This window comes from Arvicola amphibius, chromosome 1 (genome assembly GCF_903992535.2).
Source record: "Arvicola amphibius chromosome 1, mArvAmp1.2, whole genome shotgun sequence".
Lineage (NCBI taxonomy): Eukaryota > Metazoa > Chordata > Mammalia > Rodentia > Cricetidae > Arvicola > Arvicola amphibius.
This window is the reverse complement of record NC_052047.1, coordinates 92,598,735-92,620,653: the sequence shown is the minus strand read 5'-3', so window position 1 is coordinate 92,620,653 and position 21,919 is coordinate 92,598,735.

The following is a 21,919-nucleotide window of genomic DNA, read 5'->3' as shown; positions in this document are numbered from 1 at the left end:
TGGACACGGGATACCACTTCCTAAATATAACCCCAGTAGCACAGACAATAAGAGCAACAATAAATAAATGGGACCTCCTGAAACTGAGAAGCTTCTGTAAAGCAAAGGACACAGTTATTAAGACAAAAAGGCAGCCTACTGAATGGGAAAAGATCTTCATCAATCCAACATCAGACAAAGGACTGATCTCCAAAATATATAAAGAAATCAGGAAATTAGACATTAAAATTCTAAATAAGCCAATTAAAAAATGGTGTACTGAACTAAACAGAGAATTCTCAACAGAAGAATTTCTTTTTTTTTTTTTTATTTTTAAGCCTACTAGTTCTGTTCATCTTTCTTTCTTTCTTTTTTTTTTTCCCTCATGGTTTATTTTTTTTTTATATTTAAAAATTTCCATCTCCTTCCCTCCTCCTCCCCCTCCCTCCCCTCCTCCTCCCCCTTCCCTCCCCTCCTTCTCCCCCTTCCCTCCCCTCCCCTCCACCCATACCTCCCCTCCCTCCCTCTCAAGGCCAAGGAGCCATCAGGGTTCCCCACTCTATGCTAAGACCAAGGTCCTCCCAACTCCCCCCAGGTCCAGGAAGGTGATCGACCAAGCTGAGAAGGCTCCCACAGAGCCCGTCCATGAAGAACAATCAGAGCCCAGCGCCATTGTCCTTTGCTTCTCAGTCAGCCTCCGCTGTTGGCCACAGTCAGAGAGCCGGGTTTGGTCGCATGATCCATCAGTCCCATTCCAATTGGAGTTGGTGATCTCCCTTTAGTTCTGTCCCACCGTTTCCATGAGTGAACGCACCCCTCTCGTTCCTGACTTTCTCCCTCATGTTCTCACTCCTTCTGCTCCTCATCGGGACCTTGGGAGCTCAGTCCAGTGCTCCAATGTGGGGCTCAGTCACCTTCCCCATCTGTCGCCAGCTGGAGGTTCCCTCACGGTCCTGACTTTCTTTCTCATGTTCTCTCTCCTTCTGCTCCTCATCAGGACCTTGGGAGCTCAGTCCGGTGCTCCAATGTGGGGCTCTGTCATTTTCTTCGTCTATCGTCAGGTGGAGGTTCTATGATGATATGCAAGAAATCCATCAGTATGGCTATAGGAACTGGCCTTTTCAGGCTCCCTCTCCTCAGCTGCCCAAGGAACTAACTGGGGGCGTCTCCCTGGAAACCTGGGAACCCCTCTAGGGTCAAGTCTCTTGACAACCCTCAGGTAGCTCCTTAAATTAAGATATATGCTTCCCTGCTCTCATATCCACCCTTCCTATATCCCAAGCACCCCATTCCTCCGAGCTCCCCCCGCTCTCCCCTTCACACTTTTCTCTCCCCATCTTCCCTTGGCCCAGTCTTGCCCAACCCTCAAGTTCCCAATTTTGCCTGGCGGTCGTGTCTACTTCCAATATCCAGGAGGATTACTATATCTTTTTTTGGGAGTTCACCTTCTTATTATCTTCTCAAGGATCCCAAATTTATAGGCTCGATGTCCTTTAATTATGGCTAGAAACCGAATATGAGTGAGCACATCCCATGTTCATCTTTATGGGTCTGGGTTACCTCACTCAGAATAGTGTTTTCTATTTCCATCCATTTGCCTGCAAAATTCAAGATGTCATTGTTTTTTACCGCTGAGTAGTATTCTAGCATGTATATATTCCACAGTTTCTTCATCCATTCTTCCACTGAAGGGCATCTAGGCTGTCTCCAGGATCTGGCTATTACAAATAATGCTGCTATGAACATAGATGAGCATATGCTTTTGTTGTATGATTGGGCATCTCTTGGGTAGATTCCCAATAGTGGAATTGCTGGGTCCTGGGGTAGGTTGATCCCGAATTTCCTGAGAAACCGCCACACTGCTTTCCAAAGTGGTTGCACAAGTTTGCATTCCCACCAGCAATGGATGAGTGTGCCCCTTACCCCACAACCTCTCCAGCAAAGGTTATTATTGGTGTTTTGGATTTTAGCCAATCTGACAGGTGTAAGATGATATCTCAAAGTTGTTTTGATTTGCATTTCCCTGATAGCTAGGGAGGTTGAGCATGACCTTAAGTGTCTTTTGGCCATTCGAACTTCTTCTGTTGAGAATTCTCTGTTCAGTTCAGCACCCCATTTTTTAATTGGGTTAATTGGCTTTTTACCGTCTAGTCTCTTGAGTTCCTTATATATTTTAGAGATCAGACCTTTGTCAGTTGCAGGGTTGGTGAAGATCTTTTCCCAGTCAGTAGGCTGCCTTTGTGTCTTAGTGACAGTGTCCTTTGCTTTACAGAAGCTGCTCAACTTCAGGAGGTCCCATTTATTCAATGTTGCCCTTAAAGTCTGTGCAGCTGGGGTTATGCATAGGAAACGGTTCCCTGTGCCCATTTGTTGTAGAGTACTTCCCACTTTCTCCTCTATCAAGCTCAATGTGTTCAAATTAATATTGAGGTCTTTAATCCATTTGGACTTGAGTTTTGTGCATGGTGATAGATATGGATCTACTTTCATTCTTCTACAGGTTGACATCCAGTTATGCCAGCACCATTTGTTGAAGATGCCCTCTTTCTTCCATTGTGTACTTTTGGCTCCTTTATCAAAAATCAGGTGTTCATAGGTTTGTGGTTTAAGATCCGGGTCTTCTATACGATTCCATTGGTCAACTTCTCTGTTCTTATGCCAATACCAAGCTGTTTTCAATACTGTAGCTTTGTAATAGAGTTTGAAGTCAGGGATGGTAATGCCTCCAGAAGAACCTTTATTGTATAAGATTGTTTTGGCTATCCTGGGTTTCTTGTTTTTCCATATAAAGTTGATTATTGTCCTCTCAATCTCTGTGAAGAATTTTAATGGGACCTTGATTGGGATTGCATTGAATCTATAGATTGCTTTTGGTAGAATTGCCATTTTTACTATGTTGATCCTCCCAATCCACGAGCAGGGGAGATCCTTCCATTTTCTGGTATCCTCTTCAATTTCTTTCTTCAAAGACTTAAAGTTCTTGTCAAATAAATCCTTCACTTCCTTGGTTAGAGATACTCCCAGATATCTTATGCTATTTGTGGCTATTGTGAAAGGTGATACTTCTCTGATTTCCCTCTCTGCTTCCTTATCCTTTGTGTATAGGAGGGCGACTGATTTTTTGGAGTTGATCTTGTATCCTGCCACGTTACTGAAGGAGTTTATCAGCTGTAGGAGTTCTTTGGTGGAGTTTTTGGGGTCGCTTATGTATACTATCATATCATCTGCAAATAATGAAAGTTTAACTTCTTCCTTTCCAAACTGAATCCCCTTGATTCCCTTATGTTGTCTTATTGCTATTGCTAGAACTTCAAGCACTATATTGAAGAGATAAGGAGAGAGTGGACAGCCTTGTCGTGTTCCTGAATTTAGTGGGATAGCCTTGAGTTTCTCTCCGTTTAATTTGATGTTAGCTGTCGGCTTGCTGTAAATAGCTTTTATTATATTTAGGAATGACCCTTGTATCCCTAATCTCTCCAAGACCTTTATCATAAAAGGGTGCTGAATTTTGTCAAATGCTTTTTCAGCATCTAATGAGATGACCATATGGTTTTTTTTCCTTCAGTTTGTTTATATGATGGATTACATTAATAGATTTTCGTATGTTGAACCAGCCCTGCATCTCTGGGATGAAGCCTACTTGATCGTAATGGATAATTTTTCTAATGTGTTCTTGGATTCGGTTTGCCAGTATTTTATTGAGAATTTTTGCGTCAATGTTCATGAGTGAGATTGGCCTGTAATTCTCTTTCTTGGTTGAGTCTTTGTGTGGTTTAGGTATCAGGGTAACTGTAGCTTCATAGAAGGAATTTGGCAGTGACTCTTGTGTTTCTATATTATGAAATACCTTAAGGAGTATAGGTATTAGGTCTTCTTGGAAGTTCTGGTAGAATTCCGCATTGAAACCATCTGGTCCTGGGCTCTTTTTGGGAGGGAGGTTTCTGATAACAGTTTCTAATTCTTCGCGACTAACAGGACGATTTAGAGCATTTACCTGGTCCTGGTTTAACTTTGGTATATGGTATTTATCTAAAAAACTGTCCATTTCTTTTACATTTTCCAATTTTGTGGCATACAGGCTTTTGTAGTAAGATCTAATGATTTTCTGAATTTCCTCTGTGTCTGTGGTTATGTCCCCCTTTTCATTTCTGATCTTGTTAATTTGCGTGTTCTCCCTCTGCCGTTTGATTAGTTTGGCTAAGGGTTTGTCAATCTTGTTGATTTTCTCCAAGAACCAGCTTCTTGTTTCATTGATTCTTTGGATTGTTTTCTGTGTTTCTATTTTGTTGATTTCTGCCCTCAATTTGATTATTTCCATTCTTCTACTTCTCCTAGGTGAGTCTGCTTCTTTTTTTTCCAGAGCTTTCAGGTGTGCTGTTAAGTCACCAATGAGCGCTTTCTCCGTTTTCTTTAAGTGGGCACCTAGTGCTATGAACTTTCCTCTTAGCACTGCTTTCATTGTGTCCCATAGGTTTGAGTATGTTGTGTCTTTGTTTTCATTAAATTCAAGAAAGACTTTAATTTCTTTCTTTATTTCTTCCTTGACCCAGGTGTGGGTCAGTAGTTGACTGTTCAGTTTCCATGAGTTTGTGGGTTTTCTGGGGGTAGCATTGTTGTTGAATTCTAATTTTAATCCATGGTGATCCGATAAGACACAGGTGGTTACTAATATTTTTTTGTAGCTGTGGAAGTTTGCTTTGTTACCAAGTATATGGTCAATTTTCGAAAAGGTTCCATGAGCCGCAGAGAAGAAGGTATATTCTTTCCTATTTGGGTGGAATGTTCTATAGATGTCTGTTAAGTCCATTTGGTTCATTACCTCCATTAAGTCTTTCAATTCTCTGTTAGGTTTCTGTCTGATTGACCTGTCCATTGGTGAGAGAGGAGTGTTGAAGTCTCCAACTATTAGTGTGTGTGGTTTGATGGCTGCCTTGAGTTCTAGAAGTGTTTCTTTTACATAAGTGGGAACTTTTATATTAGGGGCATAGATATTCAGGATTGAGACTTCATTCTGATGGATTTTTCCTGTTATGAGTATAAAGTGTCCCTTTCCATCTCTTCTGATTGATTTTAGTTTGAAGTCAACTTTGTTGGAAATTAGTATGGCCACACCCGCTTGTTTCTTAGGGCCATTTGCTTGATAAACCTTTTCCCAACCCTTTACTCTGAGTAGATGTCTGTCTTTGTGGTTGAGGTGTGTTTCTTGTAAACAGCAAAATGTTGGATTCTGTTTTCGTATCCAGTCTCTTAGTCTGTGCCTTTTTATAGGTGAATTGAGTCCATTGATATTAAGTGATATTAATGACCAGTGGTTGTTAACTTCAGTCATTTTTAGTAGTAGAGTTTGTGTGTTTCCCTTCTTCTAGTTGTGCTGGTGAAGGGTCGCTAGATGCCTGAGTTATTGTGGGCGTTGTTGGACTCCTTGGTTTGTGATTTTCCTTCTATTACTTTCTGCAAGGCTGGATTTGTGGCTGCGTATTGTTTAAATCTGTTTTTGTCCTGGAATATCTTGTTTTCTCCATCAATGGTGAATGCAAGCTTTGCTGGGTATAATAGTCTAGGCTTGCATCCATGTTCCCTAAGTGTCCGTAGCACATCTATCCAAGCTCTTCTGGCTTTCATGGTTTCCATTGAGAAATCAGGTGTAATTCTGATAGGTTTCCCTTTATATGTTACTTGACCTTTTTCCTTTGCAGCTCTTAATATCTGTTCTTTATTCTGTATGTTTTGTGTTTTGATTATTATATGGCGTGGGGATGCTTTCTTTTGATCCAGTCTATTTGGTGTTCTGTAGGCTTCTTGTACCTTCATAGGAACATCCTTCTTTAGGTTGGGGAAGTTTTCTTCTATAATTTTGTTGAATATGTTTTCTGGGCCTTTGAGTTCTAATTCTTCTCCTTCTTCTACCCCAATTATTCTTAGGTTTGGTCTTTTCATGGTGTCCCAGATTTCCTGAATGTTTTGTGTTAAGAATTTGTTAGATTTGTTTAGTTCTTTAATCTGTGAGTTTATTTCCTCTATAGTATCTTCACAGTCCGAGATTCTTTCTTCCATCTCTTGTATTCGGTTGGAAATACTTGTCTCTGAAGTTTCTGTTCGTTTACTCAGAGTTTCCATTTCCAGTCGTCCCTCAGATTGTGTTTTCTTCAATACCTCCATTTCATTTATCAGGTCTTGTACTGTTTCCCTTACCTGTTTGATTGCTTTTTCTTGTTTTTCTTGTTTTTCTTGGGTATCTTTGAGAGATTTATTTATTTCGTCTACCTTTTTGTTTGTCATCTCCATTTCTTTATGGCAGTTTTTTACCTCCTGTTTAAGGTCCTCTATTATTTTCATAAAGTACTGTTTAATGTCGGTTTCTTCTATATCTTCTGGGGTAGGGTGTTCAATTCTTGTTGTTTCGGGATGTCTGGCTTGTGGTGATGTCATGTTGCCTTTCATGTTGTTGGAGGAGCTCCTGCATTGGCGCCTGCCCATCTCTTCCTTCAAAAGGAGCCCGGAGGCGTTTGGTGTCCTAGACCAATCTTTGCTGTGACTGAAACTGGTTGGATCTCCCCAGTGCCAGAGGAGGACCTATTCCTTGCGTCACAATCTGAAGAAGCCCGCACTCCCTTGCAGGAATCCTCAGACCTGCCTGGAGGCCAGAGTCTGACTCCTCTGGGTGGATGGCCTTAGAACAGGAGCAGGACACCTGAGAACACTAGGGAAAACTTGGGAGAGACAGGGACGGGAGAAGCAGACACAAGCCTCCAGAGGGAGCTGGGGGGAGGGGGTCTGTGCTCTCTTCCAGGGCAGGTTGCCCCAGGGTCCGCATTCACTCACCAGTTCAGATGGAATGTCAGGGCACAGGATCAGGGATTCCAGGCAGCCCAGGGTCGCAGCCCAGACAAAAGGGCCAAGGTGGGGGCAGGGCGGGATGGAATACCACACAGCGAACCTGGCAGCACAATCTGAAGGAGCCTGCACCCCTCCGCAGGGATCCTCAGACCTGCCTGGAGGCCAGAGTCTGACCCCTTTGGGTGGATGGCCTTAGAACAGGAGCACGACACCTGAGAACACTAGGGAAAACTTGGGAGAGACGGACGGGAGAAGCAGACACAAGCCTCAACAGAAGAATTTCAAATTGCCAAAAGATACTTAAGAACATGTTCACCTTCCTTAGCTATCAGGGAAATGCAAATCAAAACAACTCTGAGATACCATCTTACACCTGTCAGAATGGCTAAGATCAAAAAACACCAATGATAACTTATGCTGGAGAGAATGTGGAGTAAGAGGAACACTCATCTATTGCTGGTAGGAATTCAAACTTGAGCAACCACTTTGGAAATCAGTATGGCAGTTTCTCAGAAAATAGGGAATCAACCTACCTCAGGATCCAGCAATACCACTCTTGGGAATTTACCCAAAAGATGCTCAATCATACTACAAAAGCATTTGTTCAACTATGTTCATAGCAGCATTATTTGTAATAGCCAGAACCTGGAAACAACCTAGATGCCCCTCAACAGAAGAATGGATAAAGAAAGTGTGGCACATTTACACATTAGAGTACTACTCATTGGTAAAAAAAAACAATGACATCTTGAATTTTATATGTAAATGGATGGAATTAGAAAACACTATCCTGAGTGAGGTAACCCAGACTCCCCCCAAATGAATATGGTATGTACTCGCTCATAAGTGGATACTACCCATAAACAAAGGACATTGAACCTATAGTTCACGATCCTAGAGAAGCTAAGTAATAATATGAACCCAAAGGAAAACATATATAGACCCATCTGTGAACTGGAAACAGACAAGATCGCCTGACAAAATAGGGAGGATGGGGTCGGGAGAGGGTAGAAGGAAGAGGAGAAGAGAAGGGTTGAGGAGACTTGAGGGAATTGGGATGGAGGAAGGACAGATATGAGAGCAAGGAAAGAGATATCTTGATTGAAAGAGCCATTATAGTGTTAGCAAGAAACCTGGCCCTAGAAAAATGCCCATGAACCCACAGGGATGACCCCAGCTAAGGCCTAAGGAGAGGGTGCCTGAACTGGCCTTGCCCTGTAGTGAGATTGATGATTATCTTAAATACGACCATAGAACCTTTGTCCAACAACAGATGGAAACAGGCAGAGAACCACATCAGAGGACTGGACTGAGCTCCCAAGAGCTAGGTAAAGAGTTGAAGGAGTGAGAATATGAGCAAGGAGATCAAGACCATGAGGGCTTCACCCACTGGGGCAGTTTGCTGAGCTAATGGGAGCTCACCAATTCCAACTGCACTGGGAGTGAACAAGTAAGGGATCAAGCTAGTCTCTCTGAATGTGGTTGACAGTTGCGGCAGACTGAGGGGCCACTGACAGTGGCACTGGGATTTGTCTCTACTGCATGTACTGGCTTTTTGGGATCCTATTCTCTTTGGATGTATACCTTGCTCAACCTAGATGTAATAGGGAGGGCCTTGGACTTGCCACAGGGCAGGGTGCCTTGTCCTCTTAGGATTGGGTGGGAGGGTGTGTAGAGGGAGTGGGAGAAGGGGAGGAAGTGGGAAAGAAAGAAATAAAATTTTCAATTTTTTTTAAAAAAATAATAAAAATAAAAATGATTTCTCTTTTTCCCTTCAAAAATGTAGATTTATACACATAAAAATGTAAATCTTTACTCCCATATGAAACAAATCCTAATATATTTCTTGCCTTTTGCTTTTATCATACTGGAGACTTGTATTTGTCCAGAAAACCTATCAAAAGGTGATCTAGGATTTAGACAATGTTTCTTTCACCTCAAATTATTGGAATTTACTACTGTAGTCTCAACCGTGCTTATAGTAGTGTTAAAACTGGCAGACTTAAAAAAACTGAAGTCACCCACTCTTGGTATTTGTTTGGAGCTTTTTAAATTCTTATTTTATGTACATTGATGTTTTGCCATGAGTGTCAGGTCCCCCAGAACTGGAGTTTCCCACAGTTGTGAACTGCCATGTGGGTGCTGGGAATTGAACCTGGGTCCTCTGGAAGTGCAGTCTGTGATCTTTACCCGATCCATCTCTCCAGCCCTTGTTTGGAACTTTGAAAAGGAAGAATTCATGTCACTCAACTTAAGCCCCTGTTTCAAATTGACCCCTTTTGTTCTACTTGCGAACAGTGTCCTTCTAATGAAGCAAAGTGCAGCAGAAGACCCACACCAGTTGGGTTCCTCCTGAAGTCAGCAGGGCAGCTACATCCTTGGGCTTCTCTGTGCGGAGTCTGAGGAGGAGTAAAGGAAAAGCAGCCTCTCCATTTCAAACCATGGCGGTATCTACACAAAGACATCCACACTCCACTAGGGTAAGCAACTGGATTCAAGAACCAGGCTTCCCCACTGATAAGACAACATAGAAACTCTTGCTAAATCCTGAGTTCAGAATACTGAGCTAAATATAAAAGCACCTGAGGTCACAAAAGTATTTAACCTATGTGCTAAGGTTTCTCACACGGTCCCTCATAGGGTCCCACACAACTCACAGTCAGTCTGTCCCAAGCCCAGAGGCTGGACCACCTCACTCTGCCATCTTTGCTCCTTCCTCATATTTATCCTTCAGGGCCAGGGTCCCCCTATATATCTCAGGTTGGCCTTGAACTCTTGGTCTGCCTGCCTCAGTTTTCCAAGTGCTGAAATTACAGAGGTATGCATTATGACATCTAACCTCTGTTTTAATTTTTTATTGTTACTATACCAAGTAACCACAAGCTTGGTCACTCCACTCAACATAAATTTAGTCTCTTGATAACCCAGGAAGTCAAGAGTCCCAAATGAGTCTTACTGTCGTCAGTCAAGTTAAGCTGGTGGCAGCTAGGGCATGAGGTCTCATTGGTGAAATATGCCGTTGGTCCACGCCTTCGAAGGAATCTTTGTAATAGGCCCCCAGACCTTAGGAGGCCCCACAACTGACCCCATAAAAAAGCACCACTCAGGTTATAAAACTCTGCATGCAGGTAGCACCACCTGCCACAATGAAAACAAAGACCCACTCCATCAAAGTCTATAGTTCAGGAAAAGTCTCTAAATGTGCTAAACTTGCTTTTTGCCTCCCGTACATAGTTCCACTTCTGGCTAAATATTCTTGAAGTATGTAAACCCAGCATATGTTTTTGGTTTTTTGTTTATTTCATTTCATTTTGTTTTCCCTAAAAGCAAAGGTCACCTTGAGAAATGCTTTGGGCTTCCCTGGGATTGTGAACACTTGGTAGTTGCCAGCCAGCTAATAAAAGATGTTCTAACAGTTTCAGCCTCTGTCCAAGAAGTCTTCTCTGGTGGATATCCCATGATGTTTTGTCCTAGCCTCTTCCCTTCCACTTCCTATTTCCTGTCTGCTGTGGAGTGAGGCAGCTTTTCCCTTGTTCTCTGCTTTACCCTGCGTGAGCTCAAAAACAGCCGGTCTAAGTTACAACTGAAAATGAAATGGACTATTACTCCTTTTTGTGAGTCAGGGTTTCTCTTTATAATGCTGGCTGTCCTGGAACTCACTCTTTACACCAGACTGGTCTCAAACTCACAGAATTCTGCCTCCTGAGTGCTGGGATTAAAGGTGTGCGCCAGCCAGCACTGCCTGGCCCATTCTTCCTTTTAAATAGTGTCTGCCATATGTTTGGCCATACTGACAGAAAGTGACCAACAGTCCAGAACAAACGGTCACTCATGTAAAAGGGAATATATTTTTACCTACGCATTCACACACATTCCATATGATAACGGGTTCTAACTACATAGACTGGTGTTGATCTTGCTAGATAAGCAGACTGCCTTGAACTCATAATCCTGCTACTGTCTCCCAGTGCTAGGGTTACAGGCATGTACTACCATGCCCAGTTGTCCCTACATGCTTTTAAATGTAGAAAAAAGAAGCCTTTAGGATGGATTTTTAGTTACACTAGGCATAATGGCATACACTTGGGTTCTTAGCATCTGGAAGGTGGATTGGAAGTTTTTTTAAATAGTGGGTTCAAAGCCACCCTGGGCTACATAAGGCTTTATCTTCAAAAATGGCTCTGTAACTATTAGAGTTGAGTTTTTAATCCAAAGAATAATTATTATTAGCTCATATTTCTGGCAATTAGACAAAAAGTTCTTCCATGCACTGTAGTTCATACCTTTAATCCAAGCATTTGAAAGGATAAGGCAGGAAAAGGAAGAATTTGAAGGTAGCCTGGGCTGTATTGAAAGACCTGGTCTCAAAGGACAAAAATAAATAAATAACTAAAAGCTTATGATCTAATTAATTATATTTTGCTTACTCATGGCGCAGGGGATAGAATAGACTTCATTCCTATCTGCCCTTATGATTTTCATGTGGTGGCCTAGTCTTTCAGAGTTAACAAGGCCAGTTTCTCAAGTACCTGGAATCACATGGTTGCACATTCAGGCCTAACTAAAACACACACTTTTCTTTGTCTTCACTGGTGCAAGGAAACCCAAGGTCTCCTGCATTGTAGGTAAGTGCTCTACCACTGAGCTCTTATGGCCCCAGCCCGAACACATGCTATTTATTAATTAACAAAGTAAGTTAATGTAACGTGTGACAAAATTGAAATCAGACCTTCAAAGAATTTTTAGGTAGGTCTTATTGGACAGGTTGGTCTCAAACCTATGTATTCAAGAGTTTGAAATTTTTACTTCAGCCTCTGAATGGTATGTGGGGTTGTAGGTGTGCACCACCATGCCCAGCATGGGGGTGTGTGGGAAGGTGCTGGGATTTGGATCTAAGCCCTTAAGCATGTTAGGCAAAGCTTTCCACCACTGAGCTGTACTGCCAGACCTCAGAAAACTCTTTAAACAAATGGAATTTATTGTAACTCATTACATTAAACTGTTAGGGGTTATCCTAGAAGACTGGAAGTTTGGACAACATTTAAGAACCTGAAATTCTTTCAGGAATGTCAGGTGACTTACAGAGGTGGGTTTGTCTGTTTGTTTGTTTTTTTCCACCAAGTAGATCAAGTGAATTGGGATAAACATTTTCTCAAGGTATAAAAATTTCCAGAAGTTTCTCTCTTATATAATAAAATAGCTATAATTTAATGTTCAAAGTTACCAGTACCTTTCCTTATATAATAAGGAAATTAAAACATACAGCAGGAAAAACAAGCTGGATTTACTGAGACAACTTTGTATCCTCACTTCCTGCAAGGCAGGAGAACAGGTTTATTCTTACCTCCAAGCCTTCTGATTCAAGCATTTGCTCTTTGTCCTCTGCCTGGAATGCAGGCAACATATTGATTACAGACTGTAGCTGATCTTATGCTGGAGGGCAGAGAGAATCAAGAGACTGGGTACAAGATCAGCAGCCAACCTTTCTATGGAGCCTACCAACATCAGCATACCCATCATTTCTACATCCCTAAAACTTAAATATATCCCAAAATATAGCTTTGTCTATCTCACTCTACCATCAGCTCCTGCATATTATCGCCCCTCCCTGACCAACATTTGGTTCTATGTGGTCAGGGAACTTAGTGAAAGTGTGTGTGTTTGTGCTGTGGGATTACGCTCTTGTACACTGTAAAGATTGTTACTCATATTAGTTCAATAAGTGCTGATTGGCCAGTAGCCAGGCTGGAAGTATGGGGGGGGGGTGACAAGACTAAGAGAATTCTGGGAAGAGGAAGTCAGTCATCATCCAGAAGCAGAAGAAGCAAGATGAGAATGTCTTACTGAGAAAAGGTACCAAACTATGTGACTAAACATAGATAAGAATTATGGGTTAGTTTAAGTTGTAAGAGCTAGTTAATAATAAGCCTGGGCTAATAGACCAAAAAGTTTACATTTAATATAAGTCTCTGTGTATTTCTTTGGGACTGAACAGCTGCGGGGCTGGGTGGGACAGAAATATCCGTCTATAAGTTTGTGTGTGTTATTTTAAAATATTAGTCACCTAAAAAGAGATGTGTACAAATAGAAGATACATGCTTGCTGAGTTCAGGCTTGCCAAGCCCTAAAATTCGACCTGAGAAGATGGCAAATACATCTTGTACTAACACTGGGTAAAAATGACCCAAGGAAGAATCGAAAGGAATCCAGTGTTTAGGTAGCCATTATTCAGACCTGCGATCTTCAACAACACAGGTTCTGTCCCATTTTTGGATGTTGTTTGGGATTGGTGGGTGTATTTTTGGTTATCACAATGATTGAGTGCCTTTGAACTGGCATTTGGTGGCTGAGGATTAGGAGGACTGACAGATGAGAGGAACAGTTCACAGGACAAAACTCTCCTGCATGACTTTCAAATGCCCTGTAGGACATTCACGGAGCAGAAACTCTGCAATTATCTCAACATAGACCTCAATTCTATTTCCTCTTCTCATTTCTATTAATATTGAGGGTATTATGTTTTGCTCTGGTTTTGCCTGTATGTAAATAGACCAATTCCAGGAGAGTGAGGGATATATATATTTTAAATTTTATTTAAAAATTGAATCAGATGGAGTTGAGAACTAGTTGTCCCAGATATTTGCATGTATATAGATATCCATTCCGGGAAACATTTTCAGGTCTTCTATAGCTTTATCCAGTCTTAGCCACATGAGGTAGAGGGCCATCATTTCCAGCACTCCACATTTAAATCCGAATGTGTGAAGAGTCTCAGTTCAGGGATGGCTGTGATTCCATTTTACCCCATAGTAGGAGGAAACTAAAAATAGGAACCACCAAGTTTCATATGGAAAAGGAAACCATGGGGCTGGTGTTTGGATGGAAAACTGGGATGTTATGGGGAGAGGAAGAAGGGAAGAAGAACTTTGGTTAGGTGTCAGGTTAAGCAGAAAGCTGACCGAGATGCAGACAGACCTGTTTGTGGTCCAGACCTTCGCAACCACAGATGTTCACACAGAGCCTCTTCTTGTCTTCAGAAGGTAAATTGCATATCATAATTACTCTTCTCATCCCACAAACAGCCTGCCTTTGTTCTTTGAATTATGTGTTGGATGTGAAAATATTTACATTAGTATATGCCATCTAGCAAGTTCAACCTTTCCATTCACTGCAGCATAAATTGAAATGTTTGGGAAGATCTCCAAAAGAAAAGGCGGAAAAGCCAATGACTCACTAATCAGATCCCTGCAATTACTAAGATCTGAGGCCCATTCCCATCCTCAGGGTTAAGCAGCTCAAGAAGTCCCAGGAAGGAGCAGGGTAGAGCATGCCATGTTAGATGCTTAAAACGGCACTGGGAAACTGGCTGAAGTTCATTGGTGATGATTTTTTTTTTGAGATGGCCTCATTCTGCAGCTTAGCCTAGCTTCCAGTGTGTAGCAACCCTCTTGCCTTGGCTTTCTGTGTAATGGATGGAATTGCAGGTATGGACAATCCTGCCAGGCTGGTTTGTTTTAAAGAGGAATATAGACTAACAGCAGAGAAGGATTTTTTTATTCAGAACTTATTTAAAATTGTGGTAATAGTCTGCCACAGAGTGTAAGAGTAAAGTATAATGTTTAGTTTGGTAATTCCAAGGATTATCTGAGATGTATGTGTTTGTCTCCAGGCTGGTTCTACATGGGACATGTAAGTAGAATTATAACTTGAACAACATATTTTCTGAATTAGGTTGAGTCATGAGGATAAGAACTTGATAAAGGGAATCAATTTGGTGTCAATGTAAAATAAAAACTCATAAGAAAATACTCTTTCGAGTCAAAAACAAATATCTATGTTCTAACAACATAAACAAATGTTGGCCTGAACAGTACTGTTTCATAACAGAAAGTACAGCAAGTTCTTACAGTTATAAAATAAAACTGGTAGAGGCCCAAGTGTATAATTCAATTGGTAGAGTGCTTGCCTAGCATGCATGAGCCTGTGTTTAAAAAGCAAGCAAACAAAAAATGAAATAAGACAAGCAAAATTCAGATTGTATTGTCAAGTAGAGGAAGATAGAGAGAAAGTCTCTATGGGAGTCAGACGTTATCTTAGACAAGGAAAGAGAATCTTTTTAATTTTATTTTCGAAACATAGTCTTACTATATATCTCTGGCTGCCCTGGAACTCACTGTGTCTAGACCAAGCTGACCTTGAACTCACAGAAATCTACCTCTTGGATAGAGAATCCTTTATAAGACTTCTTTTATGGAGTTTGGAGTCTATTGTTTTTCTCAGTTTTGAAACTTAGGGTTGTCAGAGACTAGAGCTCTGTGAAATTTAGACTCAAAAGAGCTTTATGTAGTAATCACAAATGCTATTTCAGATGCAGCGGTTGCTAGCATATGACTAATAAAAGAAACTAAAGAGTCTGGAGGGATGGTGGACTCCTGTAAGTCTGGTACAAGAGTGGGCGATGTCACAGAGTGGAGAGCTGGAGACCATTCTGGACTACATAGGAAGGGGAACACAACTGCAAACAACTTTAACTTCTTCTTTTCTTAAATCTTTATTATATGTATGTTTGAGAACTTGAGGGTATGAATGTGTGCCACATGTATGCAAGAGATTGCGGAGGTCAGAAGAGGGGTTAGATCCCCCGGGACAGGGGTTAGAGATGGTTGTGAGCCATGACATGGGTGCTGGGAACTAATCCCATGGCCTCTCAAGATCATTAAGTGCTCTTAATCACCGAGCTACCTCTCCAGCCCCAACTTTGACTTCGTGGTCTGCAACATTCCATCTTTCCATAGGCTGAAGCCTACAGTCTTGCTGCTCCAATTAGTCTGCAAACTCTCGAGTTTATGCAGCTTCTTAGGAGAACTTTATTCAGTTCATACTGCTTTCAGGGCATATAATATAGAACAGTATTGAGAAGGGCCTCACGTCCTCTGCTTTAGTGTTTTCTGTTGCTCTCTTGACATAATTAGTCAGTGGTGTGTGGTCTTAGGGATACAACCCACATTGTGCATACTAGATAAGAATTCTTTACTAGTAACCCATATCCTCTCATCTTGAAATCACTAATAATTTTTTTTGAACAAGAGGTCTTGAGCTTTTGCAATGCACTGAATCCAATTAGGAAACTAGTCCTGGTCTAGGAAATGAAACTAAGTCTTTGAGACCTGGTTCTAATCCAAACTCCACTATTAGCCAGTTGTATTATCTTAGGAAATTTATTTAAATTGCCTCCTTCATCTACAAATTAGGAGTCACGATAAAGCTATTATGACAAAAAAACCCTATGTAGCAGTTTTCAGTAGGTATTATTGGTCTTGACATTAATGACAAAGGTTTAGATGACTTTGCAAAGCTGTCATAGCAGTCCTAGAACAGAGCTACTTTAGAAGGTGATTGTTACTAAAAACCCTTCTGATCTAGATGTGTAGATTGACATCACCATCCTGCGGTAAGACAGGCCAAGATAATCTTACTAATTGCAGACTTTACTGACACATCTTATGCCCAAACTGATGGAGGCGTAATTTCAAATCTGAATCATCACCAAACACTCCTGCCTAGCATACTTCTTATAGATTTAAAAGAGCTGAGCTGTATCAAGATAATGGAGACATTATTTTAGATTGGAAAAATGTGCCCATATAAAGGCATTTTGCTATTAAAGATACTTCTGCAGTGTGGGCCAGTCATGTCATTTTATTTGGCATGTAATTATTAAACTTAATATTCTTAACCAAAGAAGGTATAAATAAAAAAAATCGAGAGAGCCATTTGTTAAAAGTTCATGCTAATTGATACCTTGCTGTGCATAAAATGATTGTGTTGTATTAGGACTATGACTTGGGCTAAGTTAGGAATGGAATGCGGAGGTTAAGTCCAGGTAGAATAATTCTTTCATGTGGACTGAACATTCTCTGTAGTTCTTTGCTTATTACTATAATTAAAAGTTATATTTGGAGGCGCTTGTACTTTTAAGCTGTTTCTGAAGTTAAGAACAAGTTTCTAATATGTAAAATAGACATTTAAAATTAATGTCCTGGGGCCAGGGAATGGCTCAGCGGCTTGTACCACTCTTGCAGAGGACAGCTTGGTCCCAGCACCCACATCAGATGACTCACAACTTTCTGTAATTAGATCCAGGGGATCTAACACCTTTTTCTGTCTTCCTTAGGCACATGCATTCAGGTGCACATACCCACATACAGACACACATGTAAACCATAACTAAGAAAAAAGAAATCATTTTAAAATAAGCGTGTTGGCATATAGTTTTTTTTTTCCTGCAATATCCCTGGACTTGGGAGATGGAGGCAGAGGATTGGTATGAATTCCAGCCAGCCTGGGTTAAAAAGTAAGACCTTATCTTAAAAACCATTTTAAGACTTGTAATACAGTATTATTCTAGTTTCTTTTTGTTGCCGGGATAGAGCACTTCTGGCTAAGGATTTATTTAGCTTGTATTTCCAGGCCAAAAATCCATCCTGAGGAAAGTCAGGACAGGAGCTCACAGCCAGAGCTTGAAGCAGAAATGATGGATAATCACTGCCTGCTGACTGGCTCTTGCTTAGCTATCTTTTTGTTTGTTTCTTAAATATCCTAGGGCCACTTGCTTGAAGAATGGTGACACCAACAGCGGGTTGGACCCTCCTACAGCAATTAGTAATCAAGATAAGCCCACAGACCAACCTGACATAGATAATTCCTTACTAGTAGCTTCTCTCAGATGACTCTAGGCTGTGCCGAGTAGACGATTAAGGCTAACCCAGAAAAGTTTGTTTGATATATCGTGACTGTTAGTGGAAACAGCTTGGCTGCCATACTATGGTGAGAAAACCCTCACTTAAAGAGTTGAGTCATAATTCTGGAAGAAAACTTTTCAGTCGTGTTGGAGACTAAGATGCTCTGTGTTGTACAACATGAGTTCAAGGTTGTTTCCCTGGGAGATGGAAAAGATCTTCAAGCCTCCAAGCATTCTTACTTTGGTGGGCTGAGGACACAGCTCAGTGGTAGAGCACAGACCTCCTAATCCCACGGTCCCAAGTTGGATCCCTAGTAACACGCACACTCACACACATTTATTTATGAGTAAATAAATTCATTACATAAAGTTCACCTTGATCTCCACACATCACCTATTATTAGAAATAATCTGACAAATAGCAGTGTTATGTTTTTCAAATTTTAGTTCTTTTTTTAAATTTTTATTTCTTGAGTACACTTTTAGTATGGCCAGCCCAAATAATGTAAAATGTACTACCCAGCCTTCTCTGTTCTTTGTGACGCTGGGAACTAAGCTCAGGCTTCAGCCTACACTCAGCTGCAGAGGGCTGCCCGCTAGCCCTTTGTTAAGTGTCAACTGAGTCATATTAAGTACACATGCATGTCTTGCTTTTCAGTTTCTAAGTCTTCGAAGTGTTGTTAAGACTTTGTAAATAATTAATGTGAGTAATGACAGAAGAGTGATTGCCTATAGCCACGTCTAAAGAAGAAACAATTAAAAGAGTCTCAAAAATTTTCTGAAATGATTTGACATTCTTTAACATTGGGCTTCCATGTTTGTTTTTCCAGCAATCAAATGAGGTAGGGATTGCTATAGAGATAGGAAACAAATCTAGATAAATTAGGAATATTGCTTGAAAATGTCCTAATAGCAGCACACAATTTACTTACTGTTTTTAAAAAACATTTCCTCAGCAACAGAAAGATCTGGCCATGCAGTGGGTATTTTTATTCTTTCGTCTCCTTTTCCTTCTCTCTTCAGCTTGTTTTGCTTGAGACAAGTTGTTGCGCAGTGGGCCCACCAAAGGAGTAGCTCAGCTGCGGAGGGGGTTTTGGCAAAAAACAAACAAACAAACAAACACCAAAACCCCCTATTTAGGTGTAGAAGGAGCGGCGGGCTGTGTCCTGCCACCCAGCTTCCGCAGGGCTAGCTTTACACCCGAAATAACAACACACAAATTGTATTCATTTAAACACTGCTTGGCCCATTAATTTCAGCCTCTTATTGGCTAATTCTCACATCTTGCTTTAACCCATAGTTAGTAATCTGTGTAGCACCATGAGGTGGTGGCTTACCAGGAAAGATCTTAACCTACATCCATCTCGGAGAGGATAGCTAGGGCATCTGCCTGAGGTGTCTGCCTGACTCTGCTTTCTTTCTCCCACAATTCTGTTCTGTCTACTCCGCCTACCTAATTTTTTGTCCTATTAAAGGGCCAAGGCAGTTTCTTTATTAACCAATGAAAGTTAATTAAACACATAGACAGATGACCCTCCTCCATCATTTAGGTAAAATCAAACCAGGCAGGCAGGGGTGGGAGACCTTTTGGGTTGCGATCCTTCTAGGCCAGTCCAGGTAGGCATGAACTAGGAATCCACATTGGGTGCCAGGTGTAGTCAATTAAAATAAAGTAGTCCCACATTAGTTCAGAATAGAGTATAATAAAGGTCTCTTTATTTTGGGATAGACTCAGAGATCAGCAGTCCTCTCTGCATGAGCAGGGAATAGGGACTGAAACCAGCAGCCAAGGGCTGCACATGTTCCTATATCTGTTTCTATAGTACATATGGCCAGGCCCAGAGTGGTCCAGTATCTTAAAGGCTGAAACAGTTCCCACAGCAGGGTTTCATCTAATCCATGCTGGCTTTAAATTTGCTGTGTCACCAAAGATAGTCTTGAATAGCTGATCCTCCTGCCTCTCCCTCCCAAGTGCAGGGATTGATTATAGACATGTGCCACAAAGTCCAGTTTACAATTATTTTTCTTTAATAACACTAGGACAGCTATAGCTGTTGAGATAATGAAACAAAGTTGTGAACTATAACCTGACCTAATCCAAAGAGTGAAAGAGGAAGGGTACAAGATCCAGGCCTGAGCTAATAGTGAGTTCAAGGGCAACACTGGCAATTAATGAGACCCTGTATCAAAACAAAATGTAAATCGAGGTCTGGGGAAATAGGTCAGAGGTAGAGAGTCCCCACTGTAGAGGCCGTGGGACCTGGAGAATGGAGCTGATAAGTGAGGGTGACTAAAACCTCATGCAATAGCCAACTTTTTTCAGACAATTTATACTCTGAGGGTTTAGAAAGGTCACATGCGTAAAGTTCTCATGAGTTCAACCTGTGTACAATCACAATAATAAGCCATATATGGTGAAAGCATTGTTCTGCAGAGGAATATAAAGAATAGTTTAAATATTTAGTTGAATAACAGCAGCAAGCAATAATGAGCAATTGGTAGGAAGACACATTCCTACCTGCCACACCTGGGAGAAATATGAAAACACAATCCCAGAACAATCTGTTTTGAAGAAACTGAGATCACAAGACTCCCATCTTATTTACTTGTCATGTTCTCACAAGTTTTCAGAATTTATTGGACCCTATAATCCAATCACCGTATAGTCGCCCCAAGAGACCATCTCTCACACCACAGATGATGTAAAAGCATGAGGATTTTATTAATTCTGTCATGACAGAATTTCAGCATTAGAGAGACCAGAAAGACCCCAAAGAGCTGATACAGGCTACTTTTAAAGGAAAAAGCTATAGAAGCAAGGGGGTGTCTTGGGGTTGTTCTTTGACTATTATGATTGGCTTATTCAAAAGGGCTATTATCAATAATTGGCTGGAGAGCAGTTGCCAGGTAAGAGGAAACATCTGAGGGTCACTTTGACCCCTTTCCCAGGGGCTGAGTCAAATCAAGTCTCTGGAAGGTCTCCCACCTGGCACGTACATCAGGAACTGAGTCAATATCTTAAAGGTTATCTTGCCCCAATTTCTGGGGAACATTCACAAAGACTCAGGGAAATGGAAAGTTCCCAACATTTCAGTATGTGTGTGGGTTATTGTTAGATTCCTGGTTCCCAGGGGAAGGGAGGGCACTACTGCTGAGAGGCCTCAGAGTTGTCAGAAATGGCTTTAGAGTTATTTTAGAGTTCTACAAATTTTCATACAACTCTCTTCCTGGACTGTGTTCCAACATCTTTCACTTTAAATTTTTTTTTAAACACAGGATATCTGAAGTGGTTTTATTTGAGATGTTGCAGATAAATCTAACAATCATTTCATGCTCAAGTATCCTATGAACAAATTATGAACACAATGAATATTATTAGACAAGTGAAAGCCTTGTGTATAGTAAGAATAGTGTTGTAGTAAGAATTGGGTTCAAGGGCTGGAGAGATGGCTCAGCAGCTAAGAGTACTGACTGCTCTTCCAGAGGTCCTGAGTTCAATTCTCAGCAATCTGGCCCTCTTCTGGCCAGCAAGCACACAGACAGAGAGAACACTGAATACATAATAAATAAATAAATCTTAAAAAAAAAAAAGAATCGGGTTCAAGCAGGAAGCAGTTCATCTTGGAATCTAAACCGGGTAGAACCCTGGAGTACAAGCACAGCTCTGCCCCTGATCACAGGCACCAGGCAGTTGGGCACCATTATAATTCTTGGAAGCAGGTTCTGCCCAGGACCCTGATGGACTGAGTGGACAAGAAGGTCCACATGTGGTACTGGGCACAAGGTTGCTATTATGGTGAGCACTATAACTGTATGGTGTAACATGGGAGAGAAAGCAGGAGCCAGAATGGTTCCTGACCTGTGGATAGAGGCATATCTGAGGAGATGAAAGCAATGAGGAGCAGGCTGACATGGGTGGTGTGATTGCCACCCAGGGCCTGGGACGTCTGAGTTCATGGCCCTGATGTAACTGCAGTATGTTTTGATGTCTGTAGCTCCTGCTACCACTGAAGGCCCAGAAAAAGGACTGTACAGAGTTGTCTCCACTGTAGTGATATTTTATTTGTATTCTAATAAATAAAGCTTGCTGGATGACCAGAGAAGCAGAGCAGTGAATCACTAGAGAAACTTTTTGCCTCTACCAATGCTCAGACCAAAGGGGTGATCCTCAGACTGCATTATCTCTCCACCAAACCTCAGACTCCACACTCCAGTGAGTTCCTGTCTCTTCCCCTTTATATTCCTCTCTATGCCCAGCCATATCGCTCCTGTCTCCACCTCCCTAGTGCTGGGATTAAAGGTGTGTGACACCCAAACACTGGGATTAAAGGTGAGAGCCACCACCATCTAGATCTGTTTCTG